The following is a 20,352-nucleotide window of genomic DNA, read 5'->3' on the forward strand; positions in this document are numbered from 1 at the left end:
TTGAGCAGTGGTACTTCTTGACTTCTGACCTCTTAATAATTATAATGGTCTAAGATGCAGTCCTAGACAACAGAGTTGCATCATTCTATTATCCGTTCCTTTATGCTTTTAACAAACTTTATCTACTTTGAACAACACAGTATCACAGAAAGGCAAGGAATACTCCTGGTAGAGATGCTGCCTTCAACATTCAGGTCAGTAGCTTTCATAGACCTGTGGACTCCAAGATCTGGGAGGGACCTCAAAGTCTTCTAGTTCTTCCTCACTCCCCTTCCCTTTGGACCCCCTCTAGAACACCACCACAAGGCTAATTCCAGATTTCCAGGCTCAGAGCACTCTTGAACTCCAAAACTGTCTATTCCATTGACAGACAGATCTAATTGTTAGGAACTTCTTTCCTTATATTGAACTAAAATTGTCTTTATAAGTGGTACCCACTGATTCTGGTTCTATGCTCTGAGGCCAAATAGGACAAGGCTAATCTCTCTTCAATGTGATGCTCCTGGAGTAATGGAAGTCTATACTCATATTACCTGTAAGTACATATTCTTTGTTGAAACAAGGCTAGTTAAGTTTAGCAAATAATGATATGGTATGAATTGGAAATCTTTCAACACTTGTGTCCATATCACCTCCTTCAGACACTTACTAGCAATGTGAATATGCATAAGCTATCTAGCTTCTCATAACCTCACTTTTTCCATCTGTAAAACAGGGTAAAGTCTCCCTATAGTACCTATGTCCCAGGGCTGGGATCATGGATGGGAAGAGAATTGCAAATTTTAAAGCTCTGTTTAACTGACAGTTATTACTACTCCTTTTATAAATGAAATATGGTCAGTGGCCATATCATTATTACTTCATCTCAGAGAACACACAGGTTAAAAGAGAACTTGGAAAAAACCATGCAGCAAGTAAATACGCAGAGCGTAATCAGTAACCAGTGAACTCCTCCAAAGCAGAATGCCTGTGTTTTTTTAAATGGCCAGAGATTTTTAGTGAACTCTTCTATGCTATGGAGTGGTATGACTTGAGGTGAAGCTTGCCAAGCTCAAGTGTTCATTGTTCATTGATTCTGCAGGGTCACATCAAGTCATTGCCCAGTTACTCCTTCCACCCTTCCTATGTCTATGATTTGAGACTTCTTACATCACAGGGAGTAGACCAGATAAGCATCATCTTTTCACATTACTTCTAGGTCTCCTTAGATACCTATATCTATAGATCAAGTGGAAGGAGCCCACTAAAGGAGGAGAGAGAGTCATGGAGGACTGTGCCATTAGCATCCCAATTCAATCCACTAAGCATTTATGAAGGAGCCTCATGATGTTCCAAGCACTGGACCAGGTCATTGGATGCAAAACCAAAAACAAACAAAAAAAAAATAAACAAATCCTTTCCTTAAGAAGCCTGTATTTTAATGAGTGCTGGTGGGATGGACATATATAAGACATATACACAGGCAATGAACAGTCACCTGGGAATTTGGTGGGAACTGAGGTAATCAATAGAATGGCGCTATTATCTCCACTTTATGGATGAAGAAACTGAGGCTGGGAGAGGGGAAGAGACTTGCCCAAGACCACAGCACTAGGAAGCATATGAGGCAGGATCCTACTCAGGTGTTCCTGACTCCAAGTCCAACGTTGTATCCATTGGGTACCTCGCTGGCTCTATAGCAGTTTGCATTTGAATTGAGGCTTCCAAGCAGCAGATGTCAGGAAGCAGGGCATTCCAGGCTTAGAGGACAGCCTATACAGTCACAAAGGCATACCAAGAAGGAAGAGCAGCTAAGGAAGGGCCCCACCAAAAGGAAGTTCAAAGTTGCTTGTCTCTACAAATAAAATACCAAAACAGCACACATCCACTGGACAGAAACTCGATATTCCCACGCAGCTTTTCAGATGATTTTCTTTGATTTTCCCCCCAGTGGATTCCTTCTGCCCTACGACTTTCGATGCTCTGTGTGGAGGTCTTTCATACAGAGTGACTCATTCCTCTTGAGAGATGGTCAGGGCTGCTCAGTAGGCTCTTGGCAGTCCCAAGCCAAACTGCCAACGGAGCTCACTGCCTGTCAGCCCACTGTTGCTGTACTCAGGCTGCCAGTCAGACCCTCTTTCTGACTGACACCTGCCTCTGCTCTTGCCAGAAAGGGACCTTTCACTTTGTTTTGTCTACATCCTACCCCAGGACACCTGATTCTTGGGCCAGGAGAGGTTTGTGACTCTGAGAAGATGGATTCATCGAGGAAGAGTGACACCCCCACCCCCACATCCCTTTTTTGGATACTTCTGTCCCATAAATACAGAACATTTCACTCCACTTTTCTTCTAAGTCTCCAAGGGAGGCAGGGTCATGTGCGGTGTTGAGAAGGAGAAACAGGCTTCCTGCATTTTTCGAGACTGACAGTATTATGATGGCTTCTCAAATTCCCCAACTTGATCGTTAGGGAGGCCTGGGGGTATTGTGAGTCCCTCTTTTCTTTTTGCGTGTGTTTTTATTTAATTATTGAAATACAAGCCTTGCAGTGGAACTAGAATACAGAAGTCAACTCATATCCCCCCAAACAATACAGAAATCAATCTTCATTCCAAAACCCATAATAAAAAAATAAAAAAATAGCAATTTATTGAGAAAAACTAAAGACATTCTATGTCAGAGGAGCTGTCATTAGGCATGCTAAAAACTAATATGGACATTTTTTAAAGAGGGAGATGTGCATAATTATGCAAAAGTATTTTAAGTACACCAATGGAGGGCCCGCTGAACTGTCACTCTCATTGGTGGTATGACATTTGCCCTGTTCTGCCTGTCACAGCAATGTGTAAAGCTGCTGTTATTAGAGACGTGCATGTGCAGGAAAATATCCGCTCCCACTACTGGGGGCCTGCTTTCCTCCATGACCAGCAACTCCAGGAGTCCGATGATTTGCTCCCTTGCCGTGGGAATTTTGTCCCTGAGCTTCTCAAGACAGTTGCCTATAAACATGACATGGAAATACAGTTATGAGAAAAGCAAGTGTCCTAAAGAGCGAGGACATGGGCATGCGTGCCCTGCTCAGACAACAGATATCTGGATTTCCTTGTCCAGTTCTGGACACTATCTTTTAGAAAGGACTTTGATAAAACAAAAAGCCATCAAAAGAGGGCTGGTAGAGAGGGAGGACTCGAGAACTTTCCCCTTTAGAGTCAGTAGAATTGTTGGGGTACTTAATAATAATGGTTTAAGGTTTGCAAAGAACTTTACACAGGTTATCTCATTTTGTCGATGCAACAACCCTACGAGATAAACAGACATAGGAGACATTTTGGTTGTCTCCCCACAAAGGCACCAAGCTGCCTAGGGGAACATGACACTTTTCTTTGATGTATTCGAGGAGGTGTCATAAGGGAGAGCAATTAGATTGTTCTACTTAGGACCAAAGGACGGAACTAAGACCTTTAGGTGAAAGTTTCAGAAATCCAGACTTCCATTCAGTGGAAGAACTTCTTACCAGTCAGAGCAGCCCTAAAGTAGAAGGGGCTGTCTCAGGAGGTTCCCCTCCACTTAGACAGCTTCTAGAGACTGGACGGCTGATGTAGGCAGGATTCTTATGCAAGTCCCAGTTGGGCTAGGTGACCGCCAAAGTGCCTCCGAGCTCACAGGATCTCCCAAGGAGATCCTGTGTGGCAATCATCAGATTCTTACAGATGCTGTGGGTGCGGAACTGCCGTAGAAAGTTGGAAAGTGGGAGGTGAGCACAGAGAAAAGGCACAATGGCCGATTTCATGCCCAAGTGACAGGTAAATTCTAAATGTGTTGCACATGGCAGGTGCTTGATATGTGTTTGCTGACTGAATGAATGGGTGAATGAATGTATGGATGCATGGATGAGTGAATATGCCCGTCACTCAGAGTGACTCAGCCCCTTTCCATTTTTATTTTTCTGAACCAAAGTGAAGCTCATTTATCTGGCCATAACCCTATTCAGCTACTGCAGTCAATATGTTTCACAATTGATTCACTGAGCACATGTGGACAATGGTTTTAATCCTCGTTTCCCTTTTGTTATGATTTCTATTGTTCTACGTTAGATAGCCTCTGTCATTAACTTGTGAGACCTTGGGGGAGTCACTTAACCTCTGCTAAGTGTCCCCTTATTGGAATTCCTATTAGCTGTCTCCCCCATGCTTGAAATAACACTCCCCCTCCTCACCTTGCTCCCTGGTTCCCCCAGATTCTTTAAGCTCTCAACTCAGAGCCCACTTTCTGCATGAATCCTTTCTCAATTCCAGTGTCTTTCCCCCGAGATTATATGGAATTAATCCTGTATAGAACTTGTTTGTACACGATTGTTTGCATATTATCTCCTCCACTAGATTATGAGTTTCTTGAGGACAGGGACCAGATTTTTGCTTTTTGTCTCTTTTCTGGGTATGAAACTGAATGTAGACCCTGGCAGCCACTCCCACATAGAGCTCAATCTCTGGTAAGTGGAAGGTCCAGTGGGCCCACTTGCTGCCCACTTCATACATGCCCCCAAGAGTAAAGGACTCCAGATCTTCTCACAAAGAGATAGACTGCATTCTAATTTTAGCACAAGGTGTAGAACCTTGGGCTGCATAATTGTGATTCATTACTGCAAACCCAATAATTAAAGCCTTATTCTTTTATGGCCTGATTTGCATCTGATCTCTTTTGTCAATGACAAGATGACCTAAATCCAGAGTTGGAGGTTATTTTCCATTCTTAACCTCCTTGACCTCCTTGATTATTCATATTTTGAATGAGTAGAAATCTTGCTTGCCTCCTTCTCTGAGAGCTTGGCCAATTGTTCAGAGTTCAGTGCAGGGTTTCTGCTTGTCTTCTTTTAATTCTTATTTTGGAAAAAAACCCATCAGCACCTCAGAGCAGGGCTCTTCTTTGAGGGCATCAGAGGAGCTGGGTCCTTATGGTAAGGGAGCCACAGAGGATTGTGAATGGCATGGCCAAAGGTCAGCCCCAGACAAAGCTGGAGTCGGCAGTTAGCCACTAGTGGTCCCAACCTCCCATCACAATTGCAATAACATTACAAAAAATGGATCAAATGTTTGTTAAACTTGTACTACATGCAATGAACAGTAATGGGGGTTGGGGAAACAAAAATAGATAGAACACAGTCCTTGCCCTCAAGGGCCTTCCATTATCCAGGGAGGATAGGACTTGTGCTTGGATAAACTCACTGAAGTCTACAAAGGGATGGGCACACAGGGGAGATCCTCTAGACAAAGCATTTGAGGAAAATCTGACTGGGGAGAGGTCACTTTCAGCTGAGGGAATCAGGAGACTCTTCCTGGAGGAGATAGTGCTAGACTGAGCTTTGAACTAAGAGAAGGATTAGCGCATAATAGTACATAATAGTACATAAACTTAACACTTAAGGGCAAGGGTTCTTTCATTTTCCATCCTTGTATGCCCACTGCCTGGCACAGTTGGCACAGAATGTTTGGTGAATGAATGGAAATGGTGCAGAGATGAAGAGGTCATGGGTTTGGGGAATGGAGCCTGTACCATTGTTCAAAGGAACTCCTTGGCATACAGAGTTCAAGGAACTGTCACTGTCCAGTTTGACAGGAGACTGTGTGAAGATGAATGATATGAACTTAAGTTGGAGAGGGAAATCTGAGAGACTCTGCCATAGATGCCAATGTAAGAAATTGGTGTTTTTGGAGACAATCAGGAGCCACTGAAGGTTTGATCATGTTCCTTTCATTCCTTCTGGGCCTTCCCACCTTCGAGGCTCTCTCATTAGCCATATCTTATCCCCAAAGGTCAAACCAATGTTTAATTCAGGATAGGATAGGACTGAATCTGTAATTGAATAGTTTTAGGGAACTCCAGGTTAAAAATACCCCACTAAGGCAAGTGGGCATCTTCTCGGTAACTTACAGTCTTAGAGGGGTGCCAAAAGCACTAAGTGGAAAAATAAATTACCCAGGGTCACAAAGCCAGAATGTGTCAGTGTCCTAGATTCCAATTCTGGCTTTAATATTTGTTAAGGTACTAAGATATTAGCTAGTGTTGATTACCTAATTATATTTTCCCAAATATATTTACGGACATTAGAGCCATTCTAGTCATTAAAGTCAGTAGGTAAGATGGTAAAAAGATGGAAAAGTCTGCTGCATTCATTCTCCTCTATTAGATTGTGAGCCCTTTGAGATAAGGGGCTACCTTTCTTCGAATTCCCATCATTTAGCACAGTTCCTGGAATGTGGTATGTGCTTAATAAATGATTACTGACTGACTGTGTGTTGGAATGGGGGATGGGAAGGAAGAGTCTATACTACCCCCTGCCCAACCCTCTAAGACAGTTCTCAAATTCTAATACTTAAGGAATGACTACCCCTTTCAAATCTTTTCCACAAATAGAACCTCTGCCAAAAAGTTCACATGGGATATTTCACATATAGTAAAAATATTTTTTTAAATCCTGTTTTCGCTACTGTTTAAAGTTTACAATCAGTCAGTTAACTAGGATGTGTTAAGTACTTACTATGCACGAAGCACTTCCCTCACACCAATCCCATGTGGTTGTCGCTACCTTTAATGTTGGGTTTGTTTAAGCTTAGCTTTCTTCTCTTTATCACCAGTTCTGACTCTTATCATCTTAGGGACCTTGGACACTTCCTGCCATGATATGTGGTCTGTCAGGTGCTGAGATGGTAAAGTATAGATATGGCATCACTACTACTGTTGCCAATGGGAACAGGATACTAAAAGGACTCCAGATCTGTTCTGTGGCATTTCTGTTTAGCAGCGTCTTTCAGTTTCATCAGCAAATTCTCTCAGAATGAGCTGGCTTAGCTAGACTATATACCAACTTCTCTGCTCAAATCATCTTCTCAATGTTTTTTGACTTTTCTATTTTATGAGAAAATTCTCCATAATTATTTATGAACAAGTTCTTACTCCAATATCTGTGTTGCCTTTGGCTTACAAAGATTTCCACGTGGCATTTTTACAAATGCTTAATTTAGCATCTTAAAATTTTTCTGTATGGCTAGCAAGTAAGTTAAGAATGTATTAAACACTAATTGTGTGTCAGAAATTGTTCTAAGCTTTGGGGGTACAAAGGAAATAAAAAATGTGACCCTTGACCCCAAAGAGCTCACAGTCCAGTGTTGGGAGATAACATGCAGATAACTATGTGTAAACAAGATATATACATGGGAAATAGGAAGCAATCTGAGGGGAAAGGTATTCACATTAAAAAAGAATGGGAAAGAACCCCCCAAAGAACTTACATTATCTACTATAAAGGGTTATTTTATGAAGAGATTGCTTTACAAAAGGTTATCTGTATAAATGTGAGATGCCATTGTCTTTATCACCATCATCATCACCACCACCACCATCATCATCATCATCAAAAATTCTCCCTAGAATTCTAGCATAGGAAAAATATCCAAAATTCATCTACAATATATGGAGAAGCCAAGGACTTAGGTAAGGCAAAGATAATGCCACAGCTAATATCATTTTTCTTTTATTAATGTGTAAGGGGGAAAAGATTTGGTCTCACTTCCTCCAACTCCCAACTCAATTAAGGTAGTCACAGGATGTTATCCCAGTTGATGAGGTACTAGATCTCTTTGAAGGTGCCAAAAGGGAGCAGTGCTGCTGAGGGAGCCAAAAGGGGGTGGGTGCTCCATTACAGAACTTTACATGGCTAGGTTCTGGAAGCAGTTCAAGAGTTCAGCAGTTCAAGTGAGTTGAAGATGCCAGAGAGAGCAGACAAAGGAGGAATTCAACTCTTCAGCTCTTGGAGGGGAGGAGCACTCCAAATGACCATGGAGTCTGGCAGTAGAGCTATTGGTTCAAAAAGAAATAGTCTGTAGTCCATCTAACAGTTTAAGGCTCAGTTCCAGAGAGTGTAAAACACAGTTGAGGGAGATATACTCCTCAGATAGACACAGATATGGATAGTAATTAACTTAAACTCCAGATCAGTTTAGAGAAGAGGGGCTTCTGGCAGCAAAGAAGAGAGAAAACAATGGATGCAAGAGAGCGCTAGCTCTATTGATAGAGAGATGAAATGGAGAAATGACTGGGAAACCTGTTGATTTCAGAGGAGTGCAGAACTTTAGGCATTCATGTTACATATATGTATCACCACCACTGTATTATAAATCTGTGCCCACTCCTTCCATGTGGCTTTTGTGGGATTAATGTAACCCAGATTTGGGAGAAAAATATTTTGGAGCTATCATTATTACTATATCTTTTTAGTGCATCATTGCATTGAGTTAATTGTGTCTGTTTCCTAATTATTAATGGGAAGTAAACTGATGGGGGCTTCTGAGCTGTAATTTAAAGAGTGAATGTATATGATATATTCCTTGAAACATTGAGGTTGTCATTACCACTAACAACATGGGACCCAAGTTGAAAAACTATGAGTGTTGAGTTGGGGACATAGAATAAGGGGAGTCTTTCAAAAGGGTTTTGGTTTTTATGTCGCAGCCACTTCCTGAAAACCCCCACAAACAGTACCATTTTGTATAACCCCTACACACACACACACACACACACACACACACACACACACACACGCACGCACACACACACATCAGTTAAACAAAACAAAATGATGATACAGCGGTCATTAAAAAGGGAGGATGTAATATCCTACATTCATAATCCACCATTTCTCCACCAAAATTAAGTGTATTCCAGTGTATCATCTGGAACCAATATTGATCATTGTATTTGATACTTTCCAAATTTTTACATTTACATTGCTTTAGTCATTATGTATACTGTTCTCTTGGGTCTTCTTTTTCCGTTCTGTACCATTTTGTACAAGTCTTCCCATGTTCTCTGAATTCCTTATATTCAGGGTTCTCCGTATTGCAATAGCATACAATTATATTCATATGCTGCAATTTGTTATTTTCCAATCGATGGGCACCCATTTTGTTTGTAGTCTTTTTTTTTTTTTTAAATAAAAAGAATTAAGAACCGATCTGAATATTTTTGCAGTTCTAGCACCTTTCTATCTCGACCTCTTTCGAATACATTCAGTTGGAGGATTGCTGGTTTAAAGGAAGAAAACAGCTGAACTTTTCTCACATATTCTAAATTGTTTTCCGGAATGGTTAGAAAGAATCACAGCTGCTTCAGTAACGGTATGCTAGCTTATCTTTCTTCTTACATCCTCTCCATCACTGGCCACTTCATTTTTTTGTCTTTGTCACTTTGGTGAACGTAAGGCTGAATTTAAACCACAAACTTCTTTAAATTTGCATTTATTTTATAGTTAGTGTTTTAGAGAATTTTTCACATTGTTGTTAATAGTTAGCATTTCTTCTTTTAAAAGCTACATTCACATGATTTCGTTGCTTATGTCTTGGGGGAAAACTCTCACGTGTGCAATATATAAGTATATTTGTGTCAACCATTACACATTTTTAGATGCAAAAGATTATATTCTCAAAAATTAATAGAAGTGAGAAGTCTCAAAACAGCAAGATTAGGTGAGAGATACAGGTCTCTTTATCTGCAGGCATTCTGGAAATGAATGGTTTGATTCCCTGCAGGAAATTTGTTAAGAACAAAGTAGGTCACAATATTTCTTTAGTTTCCTTGGGTAGCTGTGGTATTTTAGGCTTAGATATTTGGGAATTAAATCTCAAGACAAATTTCTTACATATAAATTTGTATTTAGCTTTGGCAAGTCAAGACTGCATAGTTTAACATACTGTCAAGTAATAATGAATAACATTTCTAAAGAGCTTTAAGGTTTACAAAGCCACTTTACTCATAGTGACCCTGAGGGAGCAGGTAGGTAATGAAAGTATCACGACCATTTTACAGATAAGGATGAGGCAGTATTCAAATACAGCTCTTCCAAACTCTAATACATTATACTTTGCTGCAACAGGATTTGTTTCTGTTTACTTGTTTGTTCAGTTGTGTCTGGTTTTTTATGATCCTACTTGGGGTTTTCATGGCAAAGATACTGGAATAGTTTGTCATTTCCCTCTTCAGCTCATTTTACAGAGGAAGAGACTGAGGCAAACGGGGTTAAGTGACTTGCCTAGATCACACAAGTGTAAGTGTCTGATGCTGAATTTGAACTCAGGAAGATGAGTCTTCCCAACTCCAGACTCAATATTCTATCCACTGAGCCAGTTAGCTGCCTAGGTGCAACAGGATAACATTTGTTTTTGTTGGTTGCACAGTTATTCGCTTCTATTTGATTATTTTCTGTCTTAAGAACCATTCCCTGATGTGCCATCTCACCTAATATACTGGTGATGACAACACACTCCCTTCTCTACCTGACTGCATTCTTCTTAATATGCACTTGTTACTTGTTGGATGTACCTTTCTATCAAATTCACAATATTATCTCTTTGATATATTTTTCTCTCCTGTATTTCATTGAAGTCTAGCCACTGAGACCTAAAGTGTCATGCTTATGAACTACCCAGAGCATTTTCTTCATGCCACAAGCTTTTTGGCTTTCTTATAAAAGCTAGCTCAGTCATGTGGCAGGTAGGGTTCCAGATTCCAAATGCAGAGCATTTTTTCAACCGTACGTTATCTCAGTCTTAGAATTTGAGCTACACATTAGGAAAACCTCCTTCCCTTAACTTCAATTCCTTTTCCATCCTTTCTCTTCCCTTTTCATCCTTTCCCTCCCCTCCCTTCTCCTTCCTTCCTTCCTTCTTTCTTTCTTCTTCCTTCCTTCCTTTTTTCTTTCCTTCCTTCCTTCCTTCCTTCCTTCCTTCCTTCCTTCCTTCCTTCCTTCTTTCCTCCTTTTCCCTTCCCTTTTCTTCCCTTCCCTTTCTCTTGTAGGAGGGCTACACAAAAACGTCAGGATATTGGATTCTTTATAGGCAAGCATGGAATACAACAGATTTCTTCCTTAGAAATTAAAATTTTCTTAGATTAAAAAAACATTTTCTTTGGCCAAGTTGTACTTCTGTGAGTTTTTAGCATTCTAAGCCAAGTTTCCAAAAGGGATAATAGGTAAAACTCTTTCATTTCCCATGTTTTTTCAAACCATTCATCACATACAGGTACCCATTTTCTAATTTTAACATCTCATTTTGCCTGGTAATTATTGAATTTTCAGAGATTAAGAAGAAGCTGGCACTGAATTTGTATATTTATGGAAAACCAGCCAATTTGTAGCTGGGATGACAATTTAATATTTATGAAGCCTCTATTTTTCTGTTACTATAGGAATTCGGCAGTTCTCCATGGAACACTTCATTGAGGTTGGATTTCCTCATAGAAAATTCAAGAATTAAAAGCTAGGGGTATACAAACAAAATTATGCCCCCGTATTATCTGGGAAGGTGAGATGACAGAAATTCTCATTTGAAACAAATGATAACTTCTGTGGTAAATTCAATATTAAGCACCATTGTTCCCTATCTTTCTATCAAGAGAATGGGAATATTTTACCATCTGCCCTTGAAAACTAGTATTGGCTGAGACTTTTCACCTAAGTTTCGGTGACTTTTATGTTGTTTTTATATGATTTTAGTTATATTGCATATTTTGATTACTTTTCTTCAGACTTATTCACTTAAATTTTTACATTCTTAAGGATTTCCTCATATTCATCACTTCTTAATATTTCACTCTACTATATACCACAATCTATGCAGTCATTGACTAATAAATTAACACCCACTTTGTTTCCAAGGATTTTGTTTGTTTTTGCTAACACGTTTGCTATAAATATTTTGTATTTATAGGGCCTTTTTTTTCTGTTTTTAAACTCTTTGTTATGTAAGCCCAGTGGTCAGATCACTAGGTCAACACAAGGTCATTCTGACAGAAAAAAGTACCTTGTAGCCCTTAAAATAATCAAACTAGGAACTCTCCTTATCCTCATCAATAACCTATGATTAAAGATCTAGAAAATGTGGGTTATTGTGCTTGTATTATTATTTTAGCATCAGAAGGCATCTCAGGATATTTACATCCAAGCTGAGCAGACATCTCAGATGACTTATAGTGGAATTCATTTATTTCCTCTTCATTAAGAGGTTGACTATGGATATGGCATGGCACATACTCTGTCTAGCCCAGATGCCGTTTCCTTTGGCTTTGCTGTTACTAGTTGTGTCTTATGTGGAGCCTAAAATGCCTAATTACTCATCAGATGCCCCAGGGATGGACATTTCTCAGCCCAGAGAGTTTGGCTATAGCTAGATCTCAGCATGGTTCCTTGGCACCCTACTGGAACAAGATGGTTCGAGTAAAGAGAAGCCAACAAGGGCATGCATGGCTAAGGGCTTTCTATGCAACCACCAGGGGAAACATAGAGCAATGGTTAGATAGAATGTTGAACCTGGAGAAGGAGGACCTGAATACAGATCCTCCCTGAGGCTTATTGGCTATGACTCTGGGAGGACTGGTCACTCAGTTTTCACAGGCTCCAGTCTCTCAGAGGGGAATGATGATTCATATCCTCCCTGCCTTAGGACTGTGAGGAAGATGCTGCTAGAAGTGTGGAGTTTTACTAGGATTGAGTCAGTGACATGGCTCACTGTGTATGACTTATCCTTCAGTTTAGGTATTCTTGGACTGCCAAAGATCGACTGTTCAGCAGGAATCAAACACTGAGTATAATGGCATATTCAGTCTCTGTATTGGCTGGTTCTACTTAACTTTTATGCCAAAAGAGGGCTCAACAAAGGAGGGGAAATATTTCTAGGAAATAGATCTATGGCGTAAGAAACCAAAGATATTCTTAGACATTTCTTTAAAGTCCTTTGAGGTAGATCCTTGTGGCCCCCAAGTGAAGGCTGAATGACAATTCTGTGTTGGCGTGGTAGAGAATATTTCTGCTCAAAGTAGACTAGATCACCCTGTCATGCCTTAGGATGCTAATATAACAATGCAGGCACTGTTATCCCCATTCTTCAGAGAAGAAAAATGAGGCACAGAGAAGTTAAAAGATTGGCCCCAGGCCACACATCTAACACAGGTGTTCCCAACTCCAAGTCCAGCACTCTATCAGTCATACTAGGCTCTCACTAGCATAGATCATCTTTAGGCCACAGAAATTAGGCTCAGTAATCACAGTCTTCATGATTCAAACTGGACAATATTGATCAAGAAATTCCTAATGGCTCCTGAGAGGCATGCTATAAGCTAGAACACACCCCTGTCTTGTGCTTTGTTCAGTGCTGAAATAATGCCCTGCTTCCAGCCAAGGATCCCAGAGAAAAGGTAACAAAAAGAGATTGTTAAGGGGAGGCAGAATGATGTAGTGGTATAGGGGATGTATAAGGAATTTGGAGTCAAAGGACCTTGGTTCAAATCACAGCTTGTTCACTTGGTACCAGTGTGACATCAGAAAAAATCTTCTGACCTCCCTGGGTCTCATGCTCCTCTTCTGTAAAATGTTAAGTGTTGGCTCCAGCTCTAGCTCTTTGATCCTATGACCCCCAATGTATCATCCTCATGAAAAGGCCTTGTCCTAAAATGTAGTTTTTCTCTTTTCCTTAGTCTTAACGCTAATGTTATCAGTGCCTTTGACCATCCATAAAGATCTCTCTGACATCTCTGAAACCAAATTGAACCCAAGGGAACTGATACATTTTAATTTTCATAGGGAATACTTTCCCTTAGATTATGTATTCTCATGTGTTTGCACTGGTTACTTATTGTTTGTTATAACCCCCCTTTCTCCAAATCTAGGCTCAGGCACTTATCACTTGTGTGAATTCTTACCACCAGCTAAGAACCTTAGATTCCTCATGCAGCCAATGAAAGGTTGGCCCAGCTTAAAGTCCCTTCTCCCTCTGTCAGTGGATGATCCCTGTTAGTCTCTTCCCCCATGGTCTGTAGTAACATGAGTGGGTTAGACTTCATGATCTCCATGGTCTTTTCCAGCAACGATGACAAAAGTTGGTACCAATAAACGTTGGAGGGCTGGTGGGAAACTGGGCACATTGGTGCATTTTTGATCTCAGATTCTTTCTGTGACACTCTATGATCCTAAGCCCCTTCCTCTCCCTGAATCTCAGTCTCCTTCTTCAGATAAAAAGTTTGATTAGACCTTCATTGAGGCCCCTGCTGCCAAAGCAGTTTTTGCTAAATGCAGACCTGTCAATGTGATTCCCATACTCAATCAACTCCAGCGTTCCTATTGTCTTGTCTCTGCAAGCAAATATAAACATGTCTGTTTGGCATTTAAAGCTCTTCACAGACCCAACAGACTGCTCTAGCTTCAGTACAAATCTTTCTCCTTGTCCTTCTGGACCTTGAGGCATAACCCTGAACATGGGGAGGAGATCTGCACTCTTGAATGGGAGCCTCCTTCTCCAGATGTCAGACACCCCAGGACAGGAATAGCTCTCCTTCTGCTAGTTTTATCTCCACTCAGGCCTTTTGGTCCTTTCTGGACTTAGCATCCACATGCTTCTCTGAATAATTTCTGCCCTGCCTCCTTTATCACGCATACACACATGCACACACACAGTTAAATCATCGTGCCTCCAAAAAGCATCATCCTTTCCCGTCTCCCTGACTCCACTCTCATCCTCTGGAATCCAGAGTCTTGTAGCCTCTCTGCCTGGCCTCTTCAATGGCATGGATTTCATTAGTGCATCTCTTATGGGCTAGATTAAGATGCTGCCTCCCTCTGACTGCCTGAATAGATTGATGCTTGTAATACGCCTGTGAGCCATAAAGCCCTTGGTAATTAAAATCAATCTAGAGGCCTTACTGGCATGTTGGAGATGTCACTACATCCTCATTAAACAGTAGTGTGCATCTGATACAGTCTTAGAATTTTGGATAGGGAGTTCAGACCTGAGCTCACAGGCAGAGGCATCAATGGGGAGACCCATTTGCTAGGTCCCAGTGCATCCTGATGGGGTCACAGGAAGATGACTGATATGATTTCCCGCCTCTCTCCTGCCTGTGATCAGTCACCATGCAAGGTCCTAGCAGGAGCTCAAAACCTCCACCATCTCCTCAAACAAGTTGCCTGCCCACCCACCCTGCCCCAGGGTCAGGAGCATCTCTCTTGCTTTGAGCCAACCAGGGGAATGTTTTCCTTTAGACCTACTTGTTCCTGCCCTGATCCCTCCTGGCTGAGCCAAGCCAGAGAATTTCATCAAGGGACAGCAGTTCACTAGAAATTTGGCTGGCAGATATACAGATACTGCCATCAGTTTCACTGGCCTCATGGCTGCTATTGACATCAGACTACCACACTGTAACTTTATTTCCGAAACTACAGAGAGAGTGCTTAAATGTATGGATTTATGATTCCGTTTGGCGTATTTTATTTATAGCATAAGAAAGGTGAAACACCTTGCAGCATTGCATGTTAAGATTAGGATTTATTGTCCAGGAATCCTTGAACAATTTTATCAAAAGCCCATTTCTAGGTGGAGTTTTTCTGCAATAAATCATGCAGCAGGAATCTATCAGTGGACACTGGGAAGAGATAAATGAGCAGAGAGGAAACAGGGTCATCACAGGATTTTTTTTTTTCTGTAGCATGACCTGTCATTGGCAGAAATCCATTTATTATAGTACACAGATAATTTTTTTACCTCCTCATCGGGTTTTCTGGCCTAGGGAGGGCTAGCAAAGATAAAATGGAAACTTAGCCCAATGTAAGCTATCAGACTTCATGAAAAGAGAGATAACTTAATGGCTGGGAAGGCTCCAATGAGTATCCATTTCTCTCCTCCTCCCATGTAACTGCAACTTCTTTTCAAATGTCTTTTGAAATGGAAATATTTTATTATTTTTATCATACCCTCCAGTAGAATGTAAACATCTTGAGGTCAGGGACTTTTAAAATATTGGTTTTTGTCTCCCCAGAGCTAGGTATGGTGGCCAGCATAGGATAAATTCTTGTTGAGTTAGATCGAAATTAAGTGACTTCTTAAGGGTGTAGCTCTGATAATCGAATTAGATAAGGTTAAGAGTTCCTGAAACCCAGAGGATGAGGAGAGCAAAATAGTTGTCTCCAAATAAATTTTTTTTACGGGAATGGGGAAAGGAATAATATTGGAAAGGATAAATATTATAAAAAATAGTGCTGTTCGCCAAGTGTAAAGTCAGTATCGTGAAGCTCTTTCTTAGAATGAAATCAGGAGCAGAGATTTAGAGCTGAAAGGGACCTGAGAGGTCATTGAATTCATCCCAGTTATTTTGTAAATAAGCAAACTGAAGCTCTGAGGGAAAGTGATTTGCCTTGTCCCTGTATCCAGGGACAGTCAGTAGTAGTAGTTCATAAAAATAGAGAGTAATGGCTAATCGTACAGAGGCTAATAATGAGAGCCAACATATATGTAATGTTTTATGGTTTGCAACGAGTCTTCACAATAGTCCTATGATGTTAGCAGAAGTATTGTCTCTGTTTTACAGATGAGGAAACTGAGGTGAAAAGAGATTAAATGACTTGGTCAGGGTCCCACAGTTCGTAAGTGTATGAGATAGCATTGGAATTCAGATCCTCTTGATTCCCAGGCCAATACTATCCAATGCACCAAGTATCTGAGTAAGTGTTTGAAGTGAGGATTAATCCAAATATCCTGAATGCAAGGCCAAATGTCAAAGGCAGTTACCATAGTTATTCATGAGTTTTCCTTTATCACCATGTGCTTTGCCTTGTATAGCACTTAGTCACACCTGGCTTATTATCCTTAGATTGGAAGTTCCTTGAAGGCAGGGACTGGGCTTTATTTTTCTCCTTTTTGAACCTGCATTAGCCTTTAATAAATCTTCACAGAATTGAACTGGAGTTGTGTTGAATCTCTAAGGGGGAGATAAGGATGGAGAGAACTGAAAGTCCTTTTATATGATAAATGGAGTGCTAGGTACTACAGTACAAGAAAGACATCGATAAAGCTGGAGAATGTCCAAAGGAAAACAATCAGAATGGGGAAGGGTCCTACATACATGTCACAGTGGGAATCACTTGAAGGAACTGAATATGTTTACCATGAAGAAGCTTAGAGGTGAGGCAGGGAATGACACCATGGCTATCTTCAAGTATTTGTCTTGTGGAAGGGTTCTATTTGTTCTAGGAGCCAAGTGTGCCAGTATAAGATGGGTGCCAGGAAGACTTTCCTCACAATGAGAGCTGTCCAAAAGTGAAATGGACTTGCCAGAGTGGTGGTGGGTTTGCCCTCCTTGGAGGTCTCCAGGCAAAGATAGTACAACCATTTTTTTGAGTATCTTATAGTGGGAATTCTTTTTGTGTATGGGTTGACTAGAGACCTACTGAAATCCTTTCCAACCCTGAGATTCTGTGATTCTTGGACATGGCTCATTCATACAGAATGGAACAGACCAAAAGGTAGATATACCAACATATCATTATATCTTATGAAGATATTACAATATAAGCAAACTGAATAATCAGGAGGGAATGGTGCTGGGCAGGATTTAGGTGAAAATTAATGAAACAGAAACATCAATTGTGTTATCACTGAGTAGAGCCTAAGTTGGCCGTTAGACAATGAATTATTTGTCACTTGCAACACGATGTAGAAAATATAAAATAGCCCTCAGATCTCTGCAGCCCCTGAAACTTTTGTAGTGATGATAGCAGAGTGACAAAAAGAAGCAGGGTACACTATAAGTTCCACCATTTAATGACTATTAATAATTTTTTTTTCTTTAACATGTGCACTTTTATTTGAACTGGTCTTAAGTCAGTGTACAGGTAAAGCTCCTCCCCTCCCCCAAGTACTGGCACCAATCTCATAAAACTCACAAGGAGACTTTGAAGTCTTCATTCACATCTACGTTGGGGGCAGGGAAGGAATTTAGGGGGCCATTGAATATGGCTGACAATTTAAAAAAGGAACAAGCATTAAGGCGGAAGATACAAAAAGTTTTTTTTTAAGGATTACATTAATTTACATGTAAAGCAATCCACATCTGGATTTGTTACTTAGCTCCTTTTATGGAGCTAATTACTCCGTAACAATGCATTATACAGTATTTGGAAAGACTGTTAAAAAAAAAAACACAAATGTACAATGAAGAGTCATGAAGACGCATTGTAGAACTTTGGGGATGTTTGCCTCCAACATACTTAGACTGCTCATCACCTTCACCTTTCCAGTTTTTAAATCCTGAGTCAAGTGCCAAAAAAAGCAAAACAAACAAACAAAAAAACAAATAAAGCCATGCCAATCTCATCTCTTTTTTTGGGCAATTATCATGTCACACCCTTTTGACAAAAAAAAATCAAAAAAAACCACACAGTCCATTTAGAAGCATTTGGGATGGACAATGGAGGGCCCAGATTCATCATGCTCCTGTTTGCTGATCCACATCTGCTGGAAGGTGGAAAGAGACACTGGGATGGAGCCTCCAATCCAGACAGAGTATTTGCGCTCAGGTGGGGCAATGATCTTGATTTTCATTATGCTGGGAGCTAGGACTGTAATCTCCTTCTGCATCCTGTTGGCAATGCCTGGGTACATGGTGGTACCACCAGACAATACGGTATTGGCATACAAGTCCTTACGGATGTCAACATCACACTTCATGATTGAGTTGAAGGTAGTTCCATGGATTCCACAGGATCCCATACCCAAGAAAGATAGCTGAAAGAGAGCTTCTGGGCACCAGAACCTCTCATTGCCAATGAGATAACCTGACCTTCAGTGAGCTCATAGCTCTTTTCCAGAGAGGAGCTAGATGCATCAGTAGCCATCTCCTGCTCAAAGTCTAGGGCAATGTAACACAGCTTCTCCTTGATGTCACACATAATTTCCCTCTCAGCTGTGGTAGTGAAACTGTACCCTCTCTCTGTCAGGATCTTCATGAGGTAGTCCGTCAGATCACGGCCAGTCAGATCCAGACAGAGGATGGCATGGGGAAGGGCATAACCTTCATAGATGGGCACAGTGTGGGTCACACCATCACCAGAGTCCATCACAATGACCAGAGGCATACAGGGACAGCATAGCCTGGATGGCAACGTACACCCCATGGCTGGGGTGTTGAAGGTCTCAAACATAATCTGAGTCATCTTTTCTCTCTTGACTTTGGGGTTCAGGGGGGCTTCTGTGAGCATCACAGGGTGCTCTTCAGGGACCACATGGAGCTCATTGTAGAAAGTATGATGCCTGATCTTCTCCATGTCATCCCAGTTGGTGAAATTACCATGTTCGATGGGGTACTTCAGGGTCAGAATACCTCTCTTGCTCTGGGCCTCATCCCCCACGTAGCTGTCTTTCTGGACCATACCCACCATCACACCCTGATGTCTAGGGCACCCAATAATGGAGAGGAAGACGGCCCAAGGGGCATCGTCTCTGGCAAAGCCAGCTTTGCACATTCCAGAGCCATTGTCAACAACGAAGGCAGCAATACCATCATCCATGGCGAACTTTGAAGTGGCGAGTTTAAACCCTTAAGAGAGAGAGGAGGTGGTGCTGCACCTGGAGGCAGGGGGGAGGTGAGTGCACGCTGGGTGGGAGAGCTCACAGCTCATGACTATTAATAATTAAGAAACATTAATTGAATATTGAGTCCCCTAAATATGACTCTTGTCTATTAGTCACTAATGAATTGACAGACTATTGGAAGACTTGGAATATGTCAGTATTGATAGTCATTCTGCAAATAAATAAATTGGGAGGCTAGAATATTGGCAAAATCTCATAAATGATATTTAATTGGAATAAATGTAAAGTATTATACTTAGGTTCAATAAATCAACCTTGCAGCTAAAAGATGGGAGAAACATGATTAGATGGCAGTTTATCTGAAAAAGATTTGGAGATTTTAGCAGACTGCAAGGTCAATATGAGGCAATACTTCCATGGTAGCCAAAACCCTGAATGCATCATTGAGTTAGATTAGGAGGAGAGCTTCCAGGAACCAGGTGGTGGCTGTACCATGCTTTGTTTTGTTTGCACTAATTTTGGAAGATTGTGTTGAATTCTGTGCACCACATTCTTGGAAGGATACTGATGGTCTAGAGAGTGTGCAAAGGAGAGTACATGGAATAATGAAGGGCATTTTAATCATACCATAAGTGGATTGCTTGAAGTAAATGGAGATGCTTAGCCTGGAAAAGGAAAGATCCATCAGAGAGAACTTGAGAGCTATTTTCAAGAATTTCAGAGAGTAGCAAAGAGGCAGATCTATGTCAGGAAAATTTTCCTAACAGAACTATGTAGAAGTGGAAAGGAGTGCTTTGGGAAATGAGGGAGTCCTTCTTATTTAAAGTTTTCTATAAAGGCTATATGACCACTTATCTAGTGTGTTGAAGGGAGGTTTCTTTGGAGGTGTGGGTTGGACTTGCTGAAGTTCCTGCCAACTGCGAAGTCCTGTGAAAATGTGAAACAAAAGATTGATCTATGGGTTTAATAT

General features: G+C 40.9%; 1 pseudogene; it reads right to left on the bottom strand.

Moving 5' to 3' along the window:
• Window positions 1-18,118: 18,118 nt before the first annotated feature.
• Window positions 18,119-19,357, bottom strand: LOC140531069 (actin, cytoplasmic 1 pseudogene; annotated as a pseudogene).
• Between the last annotated feature and the right edge of the window lie 995 nt (window positions 19,358-20,352).

Source organism: Notamacropus eugenii, chromosome 3, assembly GCF_028372415.1.
Source record: "Notamacropus eugenii isolate mMacEug1 chromosome 3, mMacEug1.pri_v2, whole genome shotgun sequence".
Lineage (NCBI taxonomy): Eukaryota > Metazoa > Chordata > Mammalia > Diprotodontia > Macropodidae > Notamacropus > Notamacropus eugenii.